The sequence below is a fragment of the Lolium rigidum genome, chromosome 4, assembly GCF_022539505.1.
Source record: "Lolium rigidum isolate FL_2022 chromosome 4, APGP_CSIRO_Lrig_0.1, whole genome shotgun sequence".
NCBI classification, from domain to species: domain Eukaryota; kingdom Viridiplantae; phylum Streptophyta; class Magnoliopsida; order Poales; family Poaceae; genus Lolium; species Lolium rigidum.
The window spans coordinates 264,374,422-264,383,110 of NC_061511.1; the positions used below are offsets into that span (position 1 = coordinate 264,374,422).

The following is an 8,689-nucleotide window of genomic DNA, read 5'->3' on the forward strand; positions in this document are numbered from 1 at the left end:
TCTTTGGATTTCTCGCGAGTACCAATTTTCCTTGGGACACTAACCTCCGACAGCAGAGCATATCTAACTAGTACTAGTAGCAATAGTAAGTGACAAAAGACCACCACAACTAAAGCAGTCCGGTTAGATAACTATCAATTTTGCTCTAGTAGACATATAAATATCACTTTTGGGGCATGTGTGTGACATATAACGCTGATTTGACGCTTAACCTATTTTTTGGCAGTTCGAGCCCACCTATCAGGTCTATGTGGCAATGGTAAATAGAGGAGAGGCTGGAAATGTTACAAAAATACCTTTATAACTTATATCCTCTAATTTTACCCTAACCAATCCCCACCACCACTCCCTCTTCCTCCCCATCCACTGCAACCGCCCGCGGGACCACCACTGGATCCTCTCTGCATACCTCTCACCACTGAAAAAGGTTTCTTATTTATCTTTTATTCTACTACCTTTGTTTATAAAAAAATGTCACAAATTTGTCTAAATTTAGATGTATCTAGACACTTTTTAGCATATAAAGACAAATCTTGGATGTTCTTTGTATGGAGGGAGGGAGTAGTAGCAAACTAGGCCATGCAATCGGTTTCATGACTCTAATCATTTTCCTTGTATTAGAGCATCTCCACCGGGGAGCCCCAAATCATCGCCGACAACAGTTTGGGGAGTCTAGAGAGAGAAATTGCTCACACAGACGGCCCCAATAAAAATCCACGTCACGAGCGCAATAGAATAGCCGGCGAGCCCCAACTGATTCATATGCGAAAGGAAGCTATCGAGGGCACCAACAACACAAGCAGCAAAACTCCACCTAGGAAGATTCCCGCCGGCCCACGCATCAGCCTCTCTCCCCCACCTACCACTCTCTCTCTTCTTTTTAATTCCTCACCTACACTCTCTCTCCTCTACCATGCTATTGGGTTGATCGGTGTGGAAAGTCTAAACTTTTTAGCGGGTGTTTGCTGCCGACGGTCCCAATACGTAGCCGGCATATGTGCCGTCGGCTAGTATTTAGGGGTCACCGGTGGAGATGCTCTTAGTGGTGAGAGTAAAACAAATGTTGTGTAAGCTGTATAGACACGGAAAAAAGTTAGAAGCCCAATCCCAAACGTTGCGAATTTCTTTGGCGGGAAAATGATGACGTCACAGGCACAACCAATGGGAAACAGCTGTTCAAACGTTGAGCTACTCCTCGGGTTCTGCACCAAGTCTGCGGCAGTACAGCCGTTCCTAATACGGAAATTGGTTCATTGACTAAACGAACGATTGACCGCTATCACTGATGTGTGGGCAACCACAGGCTGCATTTCTCCTGCACCGAGTCCACACTAGAACCCTCTGCTCTCCGGCTATGCCACCGACCGAATCCACTCCAAAGAAATTCCCCAATACAGTCTCAGTCTGCACACCCAGCGCCAGGAAAAAAGCAATGGCTTTCCGCCGCCGTCTCCTAGGTCTCTCCGCTACCGCCGCCGGCAGCCTCCGCCGGTCCCTCGCCACCGCCGCCTCGCATCCCCCGTGGACTATGATGAACATCTTGGGGGAGGTCGTGGGAGCGCCGCGCGTGGACGTGCGCCTCGCCGAGCCACCGCAGGCTTCCGAACTATGCTTCCCGGAGCACCTCATCAAGACCAGAGGCATCCCCGACCCCGCCAGCGGCGTCCTGCAAAAGCTCATCGGCGGCATCACCGCCGTGAGCGGCGACGGCCTCCTCCTCCTCTCCTACCTGGACCTGCGCTTCACGGCTCCCATCGGCGGCGAGCAGGAACAGGTACCCACGAGCCTCTACCCCGCCCACGTCCCCAGCGTCACACGCTTCGTCTGCAACCCCGTCACCCGCGAGCTATCCCGCCTCCCGGACTCCATCTGCAACCCTAAGGGCGACCTCCACTGCGACTACCAAATCGGCCTCGTCACCCAAGCCGATCGCGGGCACGGGCCACCTCACAGATTCGCCGTCGCCGCGCTGCAGGGGAACATGATGATCCGTTTCCTCTCGGAAACAGGGGAGTGGGAAATCGTGGAGGTCTCGCCGTGCCGACTCCCACTTGCGCGGCGGATGCAGCTACACCGGGGGCACAGGCAGTCGGCGGTCGTCTGTGGTGGGTCGACTTGACCTGGGGCGCGATCTCCGCCGACCCGTTCAGCGACCGCCCGGAGCTCTCCTTCGTCCAGCTGCCGAGGCGCAGCGTGCTGCCGGCGGGCGCGCAGGACGAAGATCTTGCCAGCTACCGGCGCGTGGGTGTCAGCGGAGGGCGGCTGCGGTACGTCGAGGTCTCTCAGGAGGAACCGTTTCTCATCAGCTCATTTGTTCTCGACGAGGGGTGCGGCGACTGGACGCTGGAGCACCGGGTGGTGCTCAACAAGATCTGGGGGCCAAGCATGTCGATACCCTTGCAGATGAAGGGGACGACAAGGATTGTGCTTATGGATCCTCTTAATGCCAATGTGGTGTACCTCATGCTCATGTCGCAAATCGTCATCGTGGACATGGAGAGGGAGGAGGTAATTCAGAGTTGTCCATATGGCGGCGACTCCTCCTGTATACCATGTGTTCTTCCACCGTGGCTTGGACAGAGCCGGATTCCTTCTGCAGGTACTTTCTCCCTCTGTCTAATTCTTAAATTACATAGTACTTCTCAGTTTTACTTTCAATTTTAGATGTGCAATGCTGCCAATACATGAGATACCTTGTAGACCATCTTCGACGATTGTCCAACAGACCTAATATTTTGTCTGCACATAACCAAATCACTCAAACTGACTGATACGTGTTATTGATAACTTTTTTTGATCTAAAAAGATAGCTTTTTTATACCATCTGTTCGGTAACAATTGCTAAGGACAGTAGAAGTTTATTGGACAAAAGAGCTTTGGTCTGGAGGTTGCCAAAAGAAATATAACTTTTGAGAAACGGCAATGCATCGATCTAATTGGTGAGGTGTATGAGAAATGGTGATGCATTGATCTAATTGCAGTTCTATTCTTATTCTCTTGGGTTTAAAATGGTGCAAGTACTTTGGGGTTGGGACCTCAAAATCTCAATCCTAAACCTTTCTTTGATTAGAAACTTTCATCCTCTGGTCATTTCTACATGCTGTCTATGTTATCAAGAGTTCTTCATAAAACATATCATTGGTAGTGTCAGTGATTTAGCTTTTGAACATAATTGCTTTCATGGTAAATTTTAGCTTGAGTGCTTGAATAATCTTATCCTAGTCAGTGCTGGTGTGGATTCTCAGTTATGAAGTTCAAGTTGTACAAACTTTCTGGGAGCTGCTCTGTAAAATTCTATCATGACTTTTAATCTCTAGTCTCTTGAATATGTGGGGATTTCCAAAGGAGAAAGCTGATAAACCTTGGCCAACTGATTTGACGGTTTGACGTAAACAACTTAATTACTGACTATCTTCTGCCCCCAAAGTAGCATCCTTCTCCTTCGGCGCCTTGTTGCAAGCTACAGCCTTCCGTCTAAGACCTGATTATAGTTATCTGCTGTTTGTGAGTTTGTAATTTGCATGGCATGTTCTACATGTTTTTTCCATCTCTCTGTAATTTGTCCATCTTTCTGGCTTGTGGGTACAGTCAGATCAATCGTTGATAACCTGCTCTTAGTCTCAGCCTGTTTGTTAGTTCAATTTCTTGTATGAGATGCATGTAAATGTATACTGTTATCAATTCTATTGGTTAGCGTTGTTGCTTCTGTTTTAATTCTTGTGTGTTGATTTTTTTTCCTTTTTAAGGCAAGAAGGACGTTGAGAAAAACAAGACTTTGGCAGACGTTCTGGTTCGTTCAGACGGTCACTACAAGAGATGAAGGTGCTGATTTACCAGTTAATGAATCTCTTGTTACTTTCCTTCAGCTGATGCTTCATTACTGATAGTTAGTTTTTTCGATAAATGGAATATATTAATATCACGAAATGTTAACTATGTTACTGATAGTTAGTTGTATCACATCCATTCACATGTTTAGGATGCTTTGTTCTTCTTACTCAATTGGTGCAGTTTATGGATTGGAAAAACAATGAAAGACAATACTGCTATCCTTCATGCCGGCCTTTTGTTAATTGAGTTATATTTGGTGTTTTACTGAAACTAGTAGTATTTGCTGGCACTGGGATTAGTAACATATTCACTTCCTATAATGTTTAGGTGTGCTATCTGAACTTGTTATTCCCAGCCATATTATTGTGTCAGCAACTTGTCATGCTACCAAAAAATATCAGTTCGTGTGTCAACATGGACATTTCATCCAGGGTCTATCAGTGTTTCTGAAGTTAGCAGACATGATGGATGCAGTCATGTTCATCATGTATTCATGGTGACTAACTGACTACTGTATAAATGCCTGAAGGACATGCCGCTTCTCTCCTTGTCATCAGGATGACAAGGATATGTCACTTCTCCCCTTGTCATCAGGATGACCATTGTTTTTCATTTCCCTAAAATAAGCCTGAAATGAAAGCTTGGGAACTATTAACAACTGATCATTGTGTAATTTTCTGCTGCAACCAAGAGTCGGAGATTTTTTTTTACCAAACTTTTTATATTTCAGTTTTGGAAATGCACATAGATGGACTATGTTAGCGCTTATTGCGTAGTCAAGTTTTTCTTATGGGGAAGTAAAGCTGGGACATACTCCCCATTCACGAAAGCAGAACCACATTGGGCTTAGAAGTTATCTGAACATCAGTAACTTGCTTTTGCTATTTTTCCGTATCCTGCATTCTTTTCACATGTTTGTTCGAATCAACCAGTCTCCCTATAAATTCCACCTTAACCGTATGTAAAGAAAAAGATGTTGTGCCTGTGTCTCATGTTCCTAACTTTTATTCTCAGGTTTTCTTAAAACTAACAGATGCCAATTGGGAAGCTGATGGTGGCAGCTTACTGATGCTGGGAAAAATCTGGAGAATCTCGATCAACTCACTGTATGCCTATCTCGTTTCAGGGGAATCTGGGAGTATTGTGAGACTTTCGGTTCACAATATAATGTTCGAGTATTTGCTTTCAACAGTAGCAAGGCAATTCATTTGTATGTTTCCGCGTGTTTACTCTAATGTGAAATCTCATTTTAGGGCCTCGGCTTATGCGATAGGTGCTTGTTGACGATATGTTTCCAACGGATCCCCAAGCTATGTGTTGCCATTTGTGCCTCGGTGACTCTGAATTACTATATCAAAATGACCATCTTTACCAGCATATATTCATGTCTTGCACTGTGCTGTATTTTAACCGTATTCAGTTCTTCTTTTGTCATTATAACTACCTTGCTGTTATAATTGACATGTTGTGACAACTGGTGGAGTCTTTTTCTGAGGTTATGATAATACTGAAGTTCTTTAGATGATAACTACTTGAGTTAGCGTGAAGCATAGGAGGATGACGAAATAAGTGATGCCATCTCCTTTTTATTTTTAACGGAAGCTCCAATGAGTCCACTTCACTAAGGGCATTGCCCTGTATCTTAAGTCCACTTCACTAAGGGCATTGCCCTGGATCTTCGAAATCGCCTAGGGTGCTGAGCTTTACATCCACATAGACTGATAGACATGTTTAATTATCTTATGGGAGGTCTTATTTAAGCATCTCTGTGTAATACTCTTATGAGCTTTACATCCACATAGGACATGCTTAATTATCTCATGGGAGGTCTTATTTAAGAATCTCTGCATAATACTCTTATGAGCTTTACATCCACATAGACATGTTTAATTATCTTATGGGAGGTCTTATTTGAGCATCTCTGGGTAATACTCTTATGGGCAATGTTCTTTAGGTGTCTAATTTCCTTACCATCCAGTACTAACGAGATGGATCGACGATTGTTGCATTGTATTCCCTCTCATCCATGATAAATTTGAAATAAAACCACAACACTTATCATGGATTGGAGGGAGTAAGTTGGATGTCTTGTGATAAAAGAAGAATTATTTTATGTGCCTCAGATTTTCCTATGTCTAAATCAATGTCATAAGCTATCTAATGTGCGAGGAAATCAAATTAGCTCAGACAGCTAGCTCCATTGATTTGGACATACTGAAAATATCAGTCGAAACCTAGGCAGCTGCCTATAGCAAACACATCATCTTCTATATTGTTTGCTTATTCTTCCACACAATCACCATGAAACCTACTCTATCTGCTATTCTGCTCCCATTTCCGTTAGCGGCATTATCTCCACGCGGTTTCAACACGCTAACTTATACCTCAGCTAGGTCCATCATCTAGGTTCTTCCACCTCAGCTTTCTATCAAAAAAAAACTTATTACCTCAGCTAGGTCCTTCATCAGCTCTACCGCCATCACCAACACCTCCTTGTAGTTAACCTTTTGAATTTGTCAAAACATAGTTTGTGACAAATCGAGTTTTATGTTTTTATTGAAGTTCCATTTCTTCACAAGGAATATCAAGTAACAAGTCTTTACTTAATGAGATCAAGTTTCAAAATACCTATTCCGCCTCTTTGCGGTCTTATATTTTGAGTGGGAGCTAAGTGAGTTTTTGTTGGTCTTATATGTGACTGACATATTTGAGTTGGATCTTAAACAACATTCTTACATGTAGATGACATATTGTGAATGTTGTAGATGGCATTAATGATTATTTAAATTAGTAAATATTCTATGGATGAAGTTGAACATTAAAACATTAAAAGTCTATGAAGATAGATCGATATGTTTAATAAACATTAAGTCGAAATACTTTCCTAGAGTAGATTCTGAAAAAAGTTCAGAATATAACAAACCAATAAGAAGTTCTTACTTGTACAACTAGCTGGATCACTGAGTTGATCTCGGTGCTACGACATTTATGGTTAAATGAAAGAAAAGAGATGTGCTACATCCCTTATGCACCGTCATAAGGTTCTATCATTGAACTGTATTAACGTGACCCAAGTTCTTAGCCACAAGAACAATTTTCAAAGTGATTTCGGAGTAAGTCAGTGAATAAGAGTTAAGTATATTTTTCAGTGTCTAGTGTGAACTGAGAATACATTTCTGGTATGTAAAGGATAGTAAACTCGACCGCAAATGTTACGCTAGCGAAAGTTGTGATACTAACCTAGAAGATTGGAGATCTCATGCCGATAAAAGATTTAAGTTCAAAGAGGCATGGCTAGACATCGAAGTTGCATGCAATGCACTATCGATTAAATCTAAATTTACAGTTTGGATGAGAAAATTTGACTTTTTAGCTGAGTGTGTTTTCTAGTGTACATGACTATATGAAGTTCAGTTGACCGAACAAATGTCACTGTCAACACAAGAGAACAAAGTGTCACTCTACTGCCAGACATATACAACATTATCATGCCATGATAGGACAATGCCAAATTAGACCAGCATTATCATGCCATGATAGGATACTGTCAAATTAGGCAACATTAGCGGTTTGCAAAGAACATATGGATCTGAATGATATGGGCTGCTAACGGAACATTTTTCACGAGCGATCATGATCAATAACACCTATGTGATATTGTATTATGATTAATAACAAATGCAACTAGATTATTTGTATTCTAGTGCAAGTGGGAGACTGTTGGAGATATGCCCCAGAGACAAATAATAAAAAATGATTATTATCATATATCATTAGTTTATAATAAGTTTTATGTCATACATAACTTCAAGGGGTTCGTAGCAGAAAAGAAAAAAATTCTAACTAGCCGTATTCCGATTGCTCATATATATCTAAGAGTAATGCCGTAACAGAGATGGTTTTGGCGATGTAACCTCGTAGATCGAAAGCGGTTAACGTTCCGCTGGAACGTGGTTGATGTAGTCATACTCGTTGCCGACCTCATGGTCGTGTTCAATCACCTCGTACGACGTCGAGTGCCGCAAGTGCCACACCTCGTAGGTTTCGCACACGTACGGTATTGGCGACGACTCTCAAACCTCTTGATCTAGCTGAGATTGCGGCAGTAGATCTTCTCGATCAGAATCCCAGCAGCGCTCCCGCGTACTAGGTGGAGTTGACTCCGTCCGTGCGCATCCCAGGGAGCCGCACTCGGGAGATAAATTAGGAGAGAAAAGCACTCTCGGGAGAGGGGGCCTTGAGAGATTTCCATGTGTCCTTTTTCCTCCACATGCCCCACTCGATATAGGAGGAAGGGGAGGGGGGAGGGGTGTGGCTTGGAAATGTGGGACTAAAGGAGAGGGGGTGGTGCGGACGGCTAGCCTTGGCCCAAGCTCCCCCATTCCTTGGCCCGACCAGCCTCCCCCCTTGGTCCCTAGGGTGGCCGACCACCCCCTTAAGAGGTCCCCTTTTGGGAGGGGCCCAATTAAGGCGGAAAGCCTTATTTAATTAAATAAATCAATATGTCTAATATTAATTCACTTAATTACATAATACATATTATTTAACTGCCAATTATTCGAGACACCTCCCGCACCACTCCGAACATCTTTCGGATTCTCCCGGAACCCTTTCTTGTTCTCTCTCTCTATTTCTCCAGTGATTCCAATTTCCAAAACGTCTCTAAGCATCGCCAATCCTTAAGCATGTTACCCTACGGTTCGGGAATGCTCGAACATGACCAAGACACCTCTCCGTTCAATGATCAATAGCGGGACCGGGATGCCCATAATGACCCATGTGAATTCCACGAAGATATGATCGTTGTTTGAACCAATACGTTGAGTCTTATTCCCTTTGTTACTTCGATACCAGCACT

General features: G+C 43.5%; 1 long non-coding RNA gene across 1 annotated transcript; it reads left to right on the plus strand.

Annotated features, from left to right (window-relative positions):
- Positions 1 to 2,528: 2,528 nt before the first annotated feature.
- On the plus strand, positions 2,529 to 4,868 carry LOC124708476. The gene is made up of 3 exons (XR_007005152.1): positions 2,529 to 2,599; positions 3,747 to 3,822; positions 4,846 to 4,868. It is a non-coding gene; the product is annotated as an uncharacterized LOC124708476 (long non-coding RNA).
- The last annotated feature ends 3,821 nt before the right edge of the window (positions 4,869 to 8,689 follow it).